The sequence below is a fragment of the Mugil cephalus genome, chromosome 15, assembly GCF_022458985.1.
Source record: "Mugil cephalus isolate CIBA_MC_2020 chromosome 15, CIBA_Mcephalus_1.1, whole genome shotgun sequence".
Lineage (NCBI taxonomy): Eukaryota > Metazoa > Chordata > Actinopteri > Mugiliformes > Mugilidae > Mugil > Mugil cephalus.
Genome location: NC_061784.1, coordinates 6,876,002 through 6,892,792, shown reverse-complemented (window position 1 = coordinate 6,892,792; position 16,791 = coordinate 6,876,002). Strand labels below are relative to the sequence as shown.

Genomic DNA, 16,791 nt, shown 5'->3' with positions numbered 1-16,791 from the left:
TCGTTACTTTTTCCATTTTTTTTTTTTTTTTTAAACTCAGCACCTGCACAATATGTGCTTGTGGATGTGCATGATGTATTTTTCACTTCTTCGTCATATTAGTTTCAGAGTCTCATTAACTCCTCAGCCCAAGTGTGTTTATTTAGTCCTGCCTTTCTTTTCTTTTTTCTACCTTGTCAAGTGGTCTGCGGATTACCGCCATTTATGTTTTCTAGTGTTTGGACTTGATTAAAGTTATTTTGTTTCTTGCCCCCCCTTGTGTCTGCATTTGGTTACTACCTCCTCACCACACAACATTACAGCTCATGTTAGCTGTGCACACTCATCCAGCTATTAACTCTCCAATGTGGTTTGTCTGATGGATTGCAAGCTACTCCAAAGAGACGTAGATTTGAGTTAGTACTAATGATCCTAGATGGAGCTGCCAGTTTCTCTTTAAGGAAAGCAACTTGTGACGTTACCCCAATATTTTTTGCGAGCAGCTTTGTACAATACTCTCCAAGTGCATCCTTGCACTGTTCACCACAAAATACTTTGTTACTTGAAGCACGACTCTATGGACTTATGTGCCAGCAGACATCATGGATATAGTACAGTTAAAAGCATGATACTGTAACAAATAAATGGAAGGCTCCATTTTTGTTCAGTCTGACATTCTGAGCATATAGTACAGAGTATGTGTATTGATTATGGCGTTATCTGTGGCTAGGATCAATGAAGCACTTAATAAGACTGCTGATATGCTGTTAAGATTCAATCAGCTGTTTACAGTTGGAAATGAGGGTGGATACATGAGGGAGGCCAAAGGAGGATGTGTTTTGATTATTTCTAATCAAACCAGGCTGAGTGAATTTTAACATCAACTCAGCCATTTCTGTTGCAGTTGTTAGGCTTTTATCTGCTGGCATATTATGTGAGGTATGTTCCTGTATCATCTGCCTCCAAAGTTAGACTTAGGCTTTAATAATCCATGATGGAAATGACTTTGTAACAGTACCTTCATTGTACATAGAAGTTAACACTCTTGTAAAACACAAGAAAGATGAAATAAAATAACAATAGATTAAAATAAAATGAAAATAATTGTTATCTAGTAAAATAAACAGTGTGATCAAGAACATTTACAGAATTAGCATTATGAAAACATGTATAAAAGTAGTTGGCAAAACAGTGACCAAGGTGATGTGGTTACTTAGTAAAAAGTTAAGCTGAGTAAAAAGTAAAAGTAAGTAAAATGTCAGTTAGTAAAGGTTTTGCTTTGTGTTCAACAACTCTGCTGTGATTAAACTCTGTTAACAAAGCTATATTTTGGCCCATCATCTAGTGATCAAGATATTCTGAAAATGATCAGTATCAATTACAAATTGGAAACATCATTGTTTCCATAACCAATGCCATAATTCATGGCAAAGTTGATGGATGTGTGCTGTAAATATTCACACTGGAGGAAAAAATATGTCTCATTTCATCGCATGTAAAAGTAACAAACCGATTAAATTTTTTTAGTGAGTGGATTGCTGTTTGATCACTATTTTTGTTATTTATTAATTTATTTTTTTAATTGTGTCTGTTTGTGTGTTGGACTTGCCAGTTCATTAGGTACACTCCTGGAAACAAATGCATACTAAAACAATAGTCCTGCACTGAATCTTTATGAAGGCTTGGCTGCAAAGCGGAATAAAGGCCAAATGCTGAAGTCTCCTTGAGCAAGACACTGAGCCCCCGGTTGCTCCCAGTGCAAGGCAGTGGTGTGTATGTGTGTGCTAGCTGTGAGCAAATGTGTCACTGTGAGAGTTAATAACTTTGAGTACCAATAGTTAGAAAAACGCCATATAAAAACATAACCATTTGAATTTAGTTGTCTCTACAAGTTTCTATTATTTTGATAATCCAACCTTAGTATTCTAGGCTAACTGTAACTGAAACACATTAGTATTTATTGCAATCAGGTTTAACAGCGCCACAAACTACATCCTCCAAAGTGATCATGCAGTTGAATTACCTGCTGTTTGCTGGTTCAAGCTAAACTGAACATTAGAACAGTCCTGAAGGCAGATTTAGTTTAGAGCTATTATTTTAGAATGCATTCATTTTAACTAGAGTACTTAATGGACTTTAAACGGAATACATTAATTCATTAGGAAATAAGTATGCTTCCCAAAAAGTCACAGCATTACTTTAAATAAATATAAAACTGGCAAAAACGCGGGAAAAAAAATGTTGGCTGGTCAAAACATGAATGTATTGCATGGGACATGCGAAACAGGATACAACAGAGGTTCAGTAATTAGACCGCTCTCTAATTGTTTCTTGAGAAATTTGTCATTTGGGAAATGGAGCAGAGAGATGGTCACTAGAGGCGCTATTTCTACTGATTCCACTGCCCTGTCTTTAATAAAGGAGCACTTTATAAGATGCCATGTTTGTCATTTGTGATTATGTAAGGTGTAAATGAGTTCAGGGGATGTTTAATTGCATGCTTTTAATGTACACCGGAAGATGCAGCGCATTGTGGTCCACAGTGAATAATATAATGGCTGGGCCAGGCTGCAGAAACAGGGCGGGTCTTAGGACCCATGGATCCCAATGCTGGTCGAATAATAAAAGTTGGTGGGATCCGTGTGCTGTCGACGTGCGACAAAGCAGACGGAGTGTGTCAAAGTGTCCGTGTCCAGCCCTTCTGCCGCCGTGTGCACATTGCAGTGGTGCAGCAAACAGCGGGAGCAGCCGCGGGGCTGTGCGTGCGTTCAGCCGCTGGGGGTGGGGAGAGGGTACTAGAGGCTGGTCTATCCGTGTTTTCCGGAAGAGAGGGTGTGAAACATGGGACACATATCAGGTCAGCTGCTGATCCCGCCACACACGCATTCAGTCACTCACACTTAGCAGAGGAGAAGCCCGTGTTTCTGTTTGTCAGCGCTTACAATCGGCTGTGAAGAGGAGTCAAAACAGGCGCCGCGTCCGTTCGGGACATCCCTCTGGATCCCTTTGACTGGAACAATTAAAGGGACTCGAGCACGCCCGGGTGAGTGAAACTTTTAAGATCATCTCATTCCCGGTGCGGTCGCGTTCGGTGACAGTCGGTGCTGTGTCTGCGTGGTGTTAAGTGAAGCCGAATGTGCAATGCAGATGGATCTGACCGCACGTGTTTCCCGACCGTGTTTTATTGACGCTCACTGAGTCGCGCCCTCTGCAGATTGTTGCACTGGATTTGGAGCGCCTTGCACCGCCAAACTCAGAAGCTGCACTGAAACGCAGCGCGTGTGATGCGCAACTGATCTGTGCCATGATGCACCTGGCATACGGTGATGTTACCCGACATAGGCACGAATTTCAATGATTGATTCACAAACTCTGGTTCTCGGTCCCAGTGGAGACCTGAGGACAATTCTGGTGCCACATGATAATTTGAGGATTTCTTCTAGTTTACTGTCTAATGGTCCAGTTACACACTCTGGTGCCAGGTTTGAATAATTTATTTGTTAGTAAGCCGAAGATTGAATATTAATCTATCAACAAAGTAATTCATGAAGCAAACATCCCATAATGTTTCTGCACTGAGCATATTATTGACAAAAAGAACAGATAATTAATAAAGAGATTTTATTGCAGCTCTGGACACATCTGTGGGCTCTGGGTGTAACTGTCTGCATTGATGGCACAACTATGCTGATAAAAAATCGTATTCCTCTGAGAGCCACTCAGGTTGCCTCTATGTTAAATGCACAAAAAAGAGTATTCGTATTGTGAGCGTCTGATTAAAACAAGTGAGGGCTTCATGTACGGCTCAAGTGGCGCTCCTTTTAGCCTATTTACAGGTTGTTTCATGAGGCACGGGTTTAAATTGTTCTCTTTCAAGTCACTTGAATGACTTGATGACTGCTCTCTGGTGCTGCACCTCCACATCCAATCAGCTGGAACATGATTGACGGGCAACAAATTACTGAAACATGGCGTCTTTCGTCCTTCCACTCAGACTAGTCAATTAGCAGAGAGAGGCTCAGCATTTGCTCAGCAGAGAGACACCAGTTTCAGTTTTGGTTGGTAGAAGATATGACAGGTATGACACGTCTAAAATGAGCTCAGCTGAGTTGACCGGGTGCAGTTCTTGCAACGGCGCTAATGTATTCGTGAGTGTTGTTGCCGTGCAGTTCAACTTCCCTCTTGGGCTCTTGGGCCTTTATGAGAGCGTCATCAGAAATGGGACCGGGTGTGTTAGGGTAGGATGCTGTAGCTGAGGGCTGAGAGGAAGATTGCAAGACGTTTGAGTCTGAACAAACTTGCGACAAGTGGCTGGCTTGCATTTTGTGCTGATGTGCCCACTTTGCGGAGTGTTGCTCAAAAATTGTGGTTTGTTTAGTCAAGTGTAAGCAGAACTGAATGAAAGATGGCAAAACGTCCCCAGAAATTAATGATCCTTTTTCAGTAGCTGTTTATTTAGCCTGGATTTTTGCTCAATTTCCATTTTTATTTTGATTGGGGGAAAAAAAAGTCAAGTTTGTTTTTGCACTTCAGTTTGCTTCGCCTACTTTAATGTAGTGATAGCTTTAACACTCCTCTGAACATTGGCTTTGGTAACCATAACAGACATGTTCAAGCTCTTTTAGCCCCCTCCCTCCCCCCTCCTCCGGGAAATTGGTTGCACAGGATCTACGAGAAAATTTCGGCATTGTGTGTCTTTGTGTTTACAGCATTAGTGTCTGAAATAAATGTCCTCAAAAGATTTACATGGAGGCCTGATGATCATTAACACGTATTATGTCAAGAAGGGCTCCGCTCTGAGGCTGAGATTGTAAGCAGATAAGTCTGCCCCGCGACTGCTCTGTGCTGCTCTGCTGCTGTTCACTGCAGCTTCTCTCACTGTTTCTATTTTCTGTTTGCATTCATCATACCAACTGATTGTTATCCCAAAGTCTCTGGAGAGCGATATATAATTTGCAGAAAGCACCTTTCTTTGATTGAATCAAACCAACAGATTTGTACATTTGCTTGATATATTACCTAGGTGATGTTCATCAAGGGGGGCTGCACCTCTACGTATTTGTGCGTATGCGTGTGACAGGCAAAACCAATAAATTTACAGGCACTCAAGCTGAATGAAAATGGAAATCCATGTCTGACCTTGACCTACACGGGTGAGGCATAGGTGGAATTTGATTCTCTGAAACTCAAAGGAAGCCTGTATTTATAACAGAATGGGTCATTTTTTTTAAACAAACAAAAAAAAAAACTGGTAGCATGACATTTAGCAGCATTCTGTCACAGAGTGGTTCTCCCACAGAGATGTAAGGTAACTCGTAACATGAGACTGACACATGTTTTCCAGTCTGGAGTGTTGAGAGGCTCAGGCCTGTTGTATCCACAACAAAGTGCTCTGTATTTGATGTCTCGCAGGCTTTCATGTTACAGCTGTGAGGAAAGAACAGCGGCCGTCCTCGTTGTTTCTGTCAGTGCTACGCCCGCTGCCTCTGCTACGGAATCGGCCTCCAATTCCTGGAAGCTCTCGCTGTTTGCAAAGCTCCACTTCCATGACATCTCTCCCGTGTCCCAGGGTGGACATAAACACCAAGTGTGAGGTTTCAGGAAATAAAAGGGCATTCAGTTATTTGCGAAGGGTGTGCTATTCCATCTCTTAGTATTATGTGTTGTTTGCCTTTCCTGTTGATGCACCTGCTGTCAGTCACTTGTCAAACTGTTCAACCTGTCCATCTTTTCTTCAGTTCATGGTCTGGAGCCACCACTCCCTCATTAGGTGACATCTTTTAAGGCTGAAAAATAAAGCCAATGTGGAAGTGCCAAAAACTTTGGCAATGGCCAATTAATCGCAGATGTCAAAAGGCAGTCAAGCCTCATAAATCTCCATGTGAAAATATCCAACTTTACAGCAGAAATAAAAATGTTTACAAATACAGTAATATAATATGACGGCATATGTTTCATTTTTACTCTTATTAAAGTAATGCATAATTGTAACACATTCACATATTGCTAGCTGTCTGAATAGTTGTCATCCTCTCATTCAGGAGTTAGGCAGAGTCAGGCAACTCCAACATGGTGATGGCTATAGCCAAAAAAAAACAACGACTTATAGATGACATCATGGAATATTTGCGCAGTTGATGTCTGTCAAGGTACACAAACACTTTGCATCCGTTCACTAATGAGCAAGTCACAGCTTCCCATCTGCCCGGTGAGGAAGGAATAAATAGAATATAACTGATCCATACCGTTGCTAGTAGGTTACCACACCACCAGTGAAGATAAATTAGACTCATGTAAAAGATGCAGACGGACATATACCACATTAAAAAGAAAAGTCACATGCTTTTATTAACAATTCCTCTGCCCTGACACCACATTTTTATAAATGCATATTAAATACGTATGATTCTGGGATTCTGCAGGGAAACAAAAAGATTGCTAAAGACGGACTAGTGAGATTGCCAGGAGTCCACACATTTCACTACTTCATATCGCATGGATCAGCAGACTCTCGCAGCACAACCACTTTGTTTTTTGTTGTTTTGCAGTTGTTGTCATAAAATGCAGATGTTGAGAGATTGTCATTATTGCGTTATCAGACAAGTAGAAACAGGTTGCTTCATGGATCTTGTGAGCTGTTGCTGCCTGGACTAGACGGTGTTCACTCCTGAGAAGGTAAAGGAGGTAGGTAAATGGTGAGGTGAATGAGAGCCTCACTTTTAGCCATGCTAGCTTGCATTCCTAACTGATGACGATGAATCCCACTAAATTTGGGATGTTAGATATCTACTAGATTTCCAGCCTCGCGTAGCCAGATTCATTTTTTATGCCAAATGAGTCTGGTAACACTCCACTGGTTTCATTATGGAGCAACCGCTACAGAGTAAAAAAATACCTTTTATACACAAGTGGATAGTCTTGCATCCAAGTATCTGTTTATGACAGTATTACTCTTCCATCCTTCACTGCAACATGAAGCCTGCCACAAAACGATTTGATTACCCTGTCGTCAGAGTATAATCAAGTCGTCACATAGAAGTTTCAGATCAACCTTCCACCTCAAATGATTTGTAAACAGGGGACGTTGGTCTGGCTTCCGGGCTGCTAGATTCCTGTCCCTCAGAAGATGCTGTGACTGTCCATATTGCAGCACCATGAAGTTGACTCTTGGTTCTGAGTGGCGTCATTATTGTGAATCGAAGGCAGAGTTGCAGGGAAAGAGGTATGTCTCCATTAATGAATGGTACCTTTCACACTTGCACTTTTGCACCCGATTCTTAATGTGATTTCAGATGCAAACTACACTAAAAGAAACCTAATTAGGGAACCCGAAGTGTTGGTTACAAGTGTTTTTTTTGGGTGTTTGTAGCAAGTGAATACATGAATACATTTACAAGTCCTCATTAGTTTGTTCTGTGCCAGGCGTGCAGCCACATCTCCATATTAGGCCTCATTATTCAAAGCACAACCAGTAAGGACTCTAGGGGTTCTCAGATCTCTCAGTTAACCTCATCCAAGTGCCATCCTGCGCTCCACCCCAGTTGCACTTCTCCCCGTTCCTATTAGCCTTCATATGAGAGACACCAGCGTTCATCCTTATGTACAAACATGTCTAAGGTGTAAGAAGATAAAAACTGTATTGCTTTAATTGAGTTGTTAGGCCTGCGTAAACTTTTTTCTCTGTCATTTAAAAGAAATCAGAATTTCCTTCAACAGCGTTGTTAGTCTGAAAATTTGTGACAGTTCATTCTAATCCCTAGACACAGACAAGTATCTCTTAAAGCTCCTAAAGCTTTATTTCTATTAATGTCCTCCAAGTTCCAGATGGTACTCTTTATCCCTGGTTGCTCTGCGGTTATTTCTATATGGCCAGCGAGCTAAGTGTAATAATTGATGACTGATTGAGTTTGTGTCCTTCCCCTAGAGAGGCTGGCGGTGTGCTGTCCAAAACTTCAGCTTTTCCTCTGCGGTGGCTTGTCATAGTGGGCTCCATTGGGTATACTATAGACAGCCAAAACCCTGAATCCTATCCAGGTTAGCCCCCGGCTCCACACATGAGTGACACTTCATTTCCTTCCAGAGCGGCTGGCGGTGAAAGGTTCTGGTTTAAGCTTAAGCTGCAACATGGCTAAAATGGCAAATGCATATCACTGTGATTTCACATGAAAACCCACACGCTCACAGAGTCGTATGTAGTTTGGCACCCAACCCACATGTGACAGCTATGTGATACATACAGTAGTAATGAGAAATCTATTAACAGATGGTTACATCTGAGCTTGGATTTAACTGAGTGGATAGTTTTTCCATTATGACCAGGTGTAGGTTGCACAGAAAAGCAGCCCTTCTGCCCCACCCCCACCCCCCAGCGGCTGAATCAATGAATCACTAGCAGGTTGACATTTATAGTGAGATGGCTCATCAGCCATTGGGTTGATTGGAAATTGGTTTGGATGTTTGTGTCCCCCCAGGGATGAATTGTTCTAACTTTGTCGTTCCCTTTTTCATTTTATTTATTTATTTTTTTTTGCATCATCACACCATGTTAAGTTCAGGTTTAATTTATTTCACCATTTTCTAACAACAAATTGTATCTTCATTATTCTTGGTGCAGTAAATTTTTATTTATTTTTTTAAGTTTTTATTATATCTGCTTCTGTAAATTGCGTGTGCAGTGGTGGAGGAGGAGGCTTGGGCAGATTGTCTTCCACCGCTTAGCAGTGATAGCGTTGCCGGGGGAGGAATCGGCTCCCATAGCTCCAAAGACAAGCTTGTGATTTCAGGGAGTTCTGCCAGCTCAAGAGAAGGAGCTTAAACCTCTGCTAAGATCTCTGCTGACAGTACTCCCCTCTTCAGCCTCTCTTTTCCATATGACAAGCTTTACTATTTCTGCTCAGGTGCAGGTCCTTGCAATAGCGATAGCCTTACATAAATATCTCTGTGTCGATGGTGGAACTGCATGAAAGAGCAGAGCTGGTAGTCTTTTTAATAATATCCTGGAGGAGTGAGAAGCACAATCTGACCGGGAGCCAGCTGACACCTGCACTCTATTGTCGAGAAAGAAACCTATTTTAGTGAGCAAACCATTCCTAAAATCCATTCCAGTTCTGGAGAATCGACAAACTCCGAGCGCCCGCATCAAAATTTCTCTTTGTAGCTTACACCAGGGTGGAGAATAAGAGACTCTTAGATGCTGGCATTAACATCACTGATGAAGGGAGAAAGAGGTTCACAGATCAGAGCGCTGAAACCGTTGCATTTCTCAGGAAAAAAAAACATAAATGCCAGGATGGAGAATGAGAATGAGCTGCTAACATTATTCATTAATCGTCATCAGTTAATGGAAAAACACGTCATCTAAAATGGTTACATTAAGTTTTTTACTATTTACTATTTTTTTTATTTGTATAAAAATATATAGGTTGCTTAATTGAAGTGGCTCTATGTAGTCCTCCATTTTCTACAGTAGCATAATTGTGTAGAAATTCAGACGTCATAAAACTGAAATCTGCATAACTCTGCATATGTTGAGGGTCAAAAACTAAAAACACTTCTGTTTTTTGCACATTTTCTTGACAAATCAGCGGAACGTTTTACTTAACCAGCGTGCAAACACGTTGTTCAGCCACTCAAGTGAAGGCCCATCGAGACATCAGCTACAGCACCTTCAGATCAATTTTAATGATGAGATCAGCTAGAATGATGGCTAAGGAAGAAGAGTGAGGAAAAACAAGGGTGCACTTCATTCTTTGATAATTTATCACAGGTCATATCAGCTTTGCAGTCGTTTTTCCATAGAACATGGTAGATTTTCTTAATATTGAGGAGGCCAAATTATTACAATTCATATATCTGTTTATTCTCGCAAATGTAGCATTAAGATGTCAAATGCAAAGTCAAGTTTGATCTGTCAACTTTTGTCATCTTGGAAAATCTTTTTTTTTCTGTTTGCTGGTGTCACGTAAACGCTTCAGCTGGAATAAGGAATGTAAATGTGATTTCTAAGGCAAATGAGACCTGAATAATGCAAATACCAATCATCTGCATTTAGGGACTAAAATCATTAAGATGAGTCATCAAAGTGCTGCTGGGATAAACATCCTTTCCCTCTGTGATACCAGCAGCTCACTCGTGGCATTGCCTCCGTAGTCCTCTGCCTGTGACCTTTTCCCTGCACAAAGAACACCACCACGTATCGCCCTTTCTTTTTTTCAGGTTTAATTTGCTTCGATCCATGTTTTAGGAAGATGTTCCCTAGAGCTAAAGGCTTAAAAAAATAACATTTGTTTTGATGTTTAAAGTGCAGAGGGAGACAAATAAGGTGGAGAACAGCGTTCATTGCAGAGACTCTGAAATACCATTCAGGAAGGAGCTTACTTCAGCCAGCTGACAATGTAGTGATGAGTACATGAGACCAACATCGAGGGCCAGACAAAGTCACAGGAGGAAGTGTCCACAACATGGCGAGTGTAATTATGTGGTAAATTGTGCTTAGATTAGATCATTATACACAGTTACAGGCTGTGAAATGTAGCCATGTTGCCATTTTGGACACCTGTGCTGTAACCTTCACCCGAATTACTTCACACGCATGTTCAGGTCACACTCATTAGACCTTAAACACACATGCGTGCATAAAGACATGAAGATGCACCTGAAGGTAAAACATCCGTGCGCCGTGTGAAGAGAGGATGTGCTCTTAATTAGTGCGCGGCTCTATGTCATCTCAGGATATCAGGCCGGAACAACACCTCCGGTGTGCAAAAGTATTTAACAATTTCAAGCCCTGACCTCTATATCGTAGAGTTAATCATGGTGCATACATAGACCCTTCTCTCAGAGTTGTAGCTTATGTCATAGTTTGGATCTCCCTTAGATGTGGAGTAATCTGGTTGCATGAGATTCTCGTGCGACTGGTTTTTCTATTAAACACCCTTAGTTTAAGGTGGCATCAATTACTTTCATGTTTTTAGCCATGCTCGGAGCATGGTCCTTGCTCTCCTTTCATTGCTCTGGTCAAGGCTTGAATACCTTAATGTCTACTGAATGATTTCCTACAAAATGCTGTATAGAGATTCATGATCACCAGTGGAGGAAGACAGTGTTGATCCCCTGACCCTTGGCGTTTGCTCCGACTCTGACATTAGGTTGCATTTAGCAAAATACATTGATGACGTTCACCTTAAAACATGGTACACACACAAGATGAATTCCATTGTGAGCCATGGGGCCCCAGTGGTGATGCCATTAAAAGTTTAGGTTAGATTTTATGCTTTTTGGGGCTGCTTGAGCAGTGAAACAATTACACATTTTTACAAATTAAATGTTTGATCCAGAAAAAACGTTTGCATTGAATATTTTTTGGTTGGTGCCTTAAATACATAGACTGTTGTATTTAACTGTCTTGGTTTGTATACAGTATATTGTAAACTGGTGAAAGGTAAAAGCTGGGCTTGTTTTCTGGCTAGAACTCTCGGCTTTATACACAGCTCTGGATACTGATTTAGTGAGACGATAATAATCTGCAACCAGCACCAGCGTCTATGCATCAGGACTGACCTGGCAGCCTGCCCTCCACCTGATCACAGGTTTCTAAGAGCGATGAGAAGGGATAGTGATCACTGGGTTATTCTGCCTCTCTGAGGGATTTAAGAGTATCACTCCCAAGGGAAAAGATAGATGGCTTCTCATTTTCCCGCAGCAAGGGATTAATCCTCTGCAGGTCCACATCACCACAGATTTACAGCGTCATGATAAAGCACTGATTGCATTGTGGTCCTCGTCTATATTAACTCTTGGTATCACTTCTGGACTTGCCCCACGTCTAAAAATAGATGATTCGCTAGTTGCGGGTCTAGCCACCAGCAAGCCTGGGCAGTCACAAGGACAGAGGCAGGGCCGCAATCGAGACCCACCCAACTTGAACATATAGTGAATCCCAGAAGGCACAAATCTGCAGATCAGCTGACATTCCTCTGGGGGTGGGGGAGGGACATTGATTCTGGCCTGGTCTGTCCTTGTTAGAGGGACCCTTGTCAGGCGACATTTCTAGGATTCCAGCAAGGTCAGCCTTGGTAGAAGCTGCAGGCTCATTGTCAGTGTGAGTAGGGGAGAAATAATTGGCTCATCCAACATGCCAGTTTGCTCACACTTATATCCTGTATAATCCGAGGCTTATTATTGCCTGTGGCAGCCGACCTCGGAGAGGGTGGCCCTGGATTTGTTTGGGATTGTCCCAGAGTGTATTTCTGTCCAGTCAGATTGATCACTTCTCATGGCCTTCTGTGGACCTGCTTTGTCCATCGCCTCCCATTAATTATAGCTACACCTGGATGTGGTTAACAGGTTTACGGACACATCTATTTACATGTCATAGAGGTTCCTGCTCATTCTCTGGATTGACTTAAAGACTTCCAGAGATTAGTCTGTGACAGGTAAACATACTAAAAGCTGCTTTCTACAAAAAATACAGCAATTATGACGTTTGTTCCTGTGTGTTTAAAGGAAGATTTTGTGGAGGTGGTTTTGGTGACAGATCTGAACTTCCTGTGCTGTCACTTTTAATTGTTAATCATCAGAAATATGTAGAATAGAGTCTTTGTTTGAGACAGGACCTGGGCTGGTTTTGCTTTGGATATTCAACTGTAGCAGTGGATGGTGATTTCCACATGTTCCTATTGTGTTTTCTTGAGTACATACTGAACATTTTCAGTCATTTCACTCAATATATGACATTCATTCATTGTCCTTTTTAATTCAAGGATTTTTTTTTTTGTGAAGAGAGCTAGAAATGTAATAAATTATTCCTAATCCCTTGAGACTTCCTCGAGTTTGGCGAATATGTCAATGTTGATGGTGAATTGCAATCACTTTGAAGATCTTTTTTCACTTTTTTCATCAAGTACCATCATCGGGCCAAAAAGCACTTGAGAGTTCCTTACACTGGTCCCTGCAGCTGCTGGTTTGATGATGTGAGTATCATTGACTCTGATGTTTCATTCCTAATCGGTTGTTGTCACTAAAAATATGTCGTCTGTGACATTAAATATATTCAACATTCACGGTGCCCAGAATTGCCTGTGATGGTCACAGTTGATGGCTGATTAGGTTCTCTCATCATTTCCGGAGACACCTAATATGCTGTACACATGAGGCGTAAGCGCTGCCAATTGTTTGTTACCTCAACAGGAGAAACATGGGCAAAAACTCATTTCATTGTGCACGTGTGTGAATAGCAGCAAGAAATGACCTCCTTTCTTCTTTTTTTTCAAAAAGCTAAATCAAGTTTGTGTGGGTGTGTATGCGCGCGCGCATGCACAAAAAAATCTACACACTGTTCCCTTGGCACGCTCTATCATCTGCCAGGAGCAGTGGGTTGACATTCGTACTGGGCTTCCCACCCTGCCTATACCTGCTTTTTGAGAACAATAAAGTGTGGCAGGAGAAAGACCCGATCAACCTGTGCACCAAGGGAGAGCAGAGCCGCAGGGAGGAAAAACCTCTTACATGATATTAGTAAGTGTTAGGTGATGTATTGGTTTTGGCTGAACCTTTTATTAAATATGGGATGAGAGCCAGCAAGAGTTGTGTTCGTAGTCAGTAAAACCTTGAATTAAAAAAAATCTGCTTTTTTTTTATTGTTTTTTAACATGATTCTTACTGCTGAGAGATTTCACTTAAATGTTCAACACAAATATTGTGTATAGGCACGTTTGTGATGTTTATATTGTTTCAGCATGGCAGCATCAGCATTGATGGTCAATTGTGACACTAATGTGCCTAAATTGTCTATTTAGTAGGTTTCATTGTACAAATGGAGTTAATTTGATTGCAGTGCCCTTTAATTAGACCCCCAGTCATTCCTGACATTTGCTCTGAATCAGCTCTGAATAGTTTTGTAATGACGTGAGCAGTGGGGATAAAGATGCGAGTGTCCGTTGCAATGATTGTATCGTTGAAGTCAGCCATAATTGTCCTGCTCGCACTGATGTTAATTTGATTAGGACAAAGATACAAATGGCACATGCACAGCATATACAGGGGACCGAGCAGTTTGCAGTGTGTGTGCGCTGCATGAACATGAGTAGCACTATAAATGGTGATGATTTGTTCCTCTCTGTAGTGAAGGATCAAAGCTCAGAGATTCAGCGTGTACTTTCAACCTGGAGATAAGACATAGTCTATTTAATTTCTCTTGATCAGCTGACATTTACATAGTTGTTAGTGCAGTAACATGACAGCAAGTCCTCCTACACAACCATACAGTTGGGTTTTTTGTTTTGTTTTTTTTCATCCTATCCCCCTGCTATAAAGCATAAAGCAGCCACTGCGTGTCAAAGAACCTGTTTGACTTACTATTACTACTATCATTTATGCATCATGAGCAGGGCTGCACATAAGTGGTGCACATTGCATGTGCAATCAAAATAAACAGTGCATGCCGAGTCAGAGCTGTTGCATGTGTGTAGTTTAGTGGAGCTGCATTTTTTTTACATTTCGATGTCAATCATTGGCCTAAAGTATCTTTAAGTTTCTTACTGAGGAATCACTGTAGGCATGAGCCCGCAGTATGGTGTTTGTCAATATGTGCTCTGTTCCGCACCAGGAGTTTTTCAGTTTGTCAATATCACCATATGCTATATGAGTCTAGTCTTACAACAAAAACACTCCCAGAAAACCTGACAAAATGGCACTCCCCTTGTCTCTTGGTGTGTTTTCATGTTTTAAGTAATCCAAAAAAAAAGACAGTTTTGGTTAAAGTTATTACAAGGTAGATTGCCTTCAAATCACATCGTTGTAATCAGAGCACAATCAAAGTTGATTGCATTTGATTCTGACATGTTGAGGTGCACTTCACTTAAATTGTTCAGGTTTCAGGAAAAACAAACGTGTGCTTTTGACACACAGCTATTCCCTTGACAGTCAAATGCTCCATGTATACTGCAGTTACTCAGACAAAAGAAATCGGTGTAAATCAGAAATCATAAATCACTGCATGGCTGCCAGGTCATAGGCTTGCCTTAGATGAACCGGAAAGCTTCACCCCCCCTGAGTGTTCACCGTGCCTGCTCTTTGCATTTTCTCAAGAACCCCAGAAGAGGTAAAGAAAGACATGTCAGTGTTTCCCATGCAATGTCAATACCGTGGCAGCCCGCCAGGGTCTAATTTACTCTAATTTACCCCTCATGGTTTCATAACGAACTGGAAATATTTTTGTATTTTTCAGAGAAAATGACTTGGATGACTCACGTAGCGTTTGTGTTGGTCACCAATAAAAACTGACATTATCGCCACTTTATAAAACCCGATGTCTGTACTCTAGACTTTTAGTCCATTCTATGTGCTATATATGTGTACATATATATATATAGCCGCCAGTGTCCAATGTAATTTTGTGAGAAACACTGCATGGGAAAACATATGCACAACCATGTGATTCATATGAACAGCGTGATGATGAAGTATTCTGAAGGTACATTATTCTTCAGGTACATTAGTATTTTCTATCTTTCTTTCCAATGAATAAAGGATTTCATTTAGATTTTGGCCTTGGGAGGCTCTGTTTGCTGTCTGCAATTGACGTGAGAGACAAATTGAAGGCAGGTTAAGGGTGGAAGTGGTTTACTAATGGAAGCCAAATGGATTCATTTGTTCCCCCTCCACAGCCCACTCTCCCCTCTTACTATAATTTACTCTGCTGAAGCTCCTTCTATGTATACCGAGTTGAAAGAAGGCATTGAAAACTCTTCATATTCTAAAGTAGATCTCATTGATTTAATATGTCGATGCTTTTCCTCAGCTTGATTCATTAATTGAAGAAAGATGAAAGATATAATTATGAGCTTGAAATATGCAAACTAAGTTTCTTTAGAGAATGTATATTTTTTGTATATTTTTATATGTTTGTATATGAATTCTACCAAAATCACACAAATGGAAAGATAGCACAAATTGTCATTGTCAAGTCTTTATTGTACTGGCAAGTGACTAAAACAAGAACAGTGGGTCTTTCTCAGTATGACCCATGAGAATTGCACATCATATAAGATGGCTTATGTCAATATATAGATGTCTCTGATGTCTTTTTCAAAGTTAAGACACTGTAGGCATTTTTTGCCATGAATAGGGGTTAGCACAATCATGGTTGAGCCTTCACCGCACAATTTATCCTTCTTCTCATTTGGAAGTTCTTTCTACTGTAGAGCTCGTATCATTAGGTGTGTGTCATTTAATCACCCACATGGACGAGTAGTGCCATGCCTAAAACATGCAAAAGTTTTAGTCAGGTGGAAAAAACTGCCGTAAAGAATATTTTCAAAAATATAAGTAATGATTGTTTATTTTTATCAATTTTCAAAATGCAAAGTGAGCGTACAAAAGAAAAATCTAAGTCACATTCATGTTTGGTGTTACTACCTTTTGCCTTCAAACCAGCACCAATCTTTATAGGCGCACTTACACAAAGCCAGGGAATTTGTAGGATCGTAGATGCAGAGGAAACTCAACAGATGAAAAACACATCAAGCTTATTACCCTTTGAAATCGAAAGATATCCAGCAGAGCCATCAGCTCAGAACTGGCAGAAACCAGTGGAACCCAGGTACACCCATCTACAGTCTGGAGAAGTCTGGCCAAAAGTGGTCTTCATGGAAGAATTGCAGCCAAATATCCATACCTCTGACATGGAAACAAAACAGTATTTTTCCATATGATACAAAGTATATGTGAAAACATAGGAACTGGGGTGCAGAAAAATGGCAGAAATTTTTGTCTGTAGCAGAAGGCAGTTTGTTCACTGAACAATACAGTAAT

General features: G+C 41.0%; 1 protein-coding gene across 2 annotated transcripts in view; it reads left to right on the top strand.

Annotated features, from left to right (window-relative positions):
• The first annotated feature begins 2,634 nt into the window (after positions 1–2,634).
• camkk1a (calcium/calmodulin-dependent protein kinase kinase 1, alpha a) overlaps positions 2,635–16,791 on the top strand; it is a 58,609-nt gene continuing 44,452 nt past the window's right edge. For both annotated transcript variants that reach the window (XM_047606455.1, XM_047606454.1), the window contains exon 1: positions 2,635–3,022. The gene's annotated coding sequence lies outside the window, so the exon portion shown is untranslated. The remainder of the gene's footprint in view (positions 3,023–16,791) is intronic.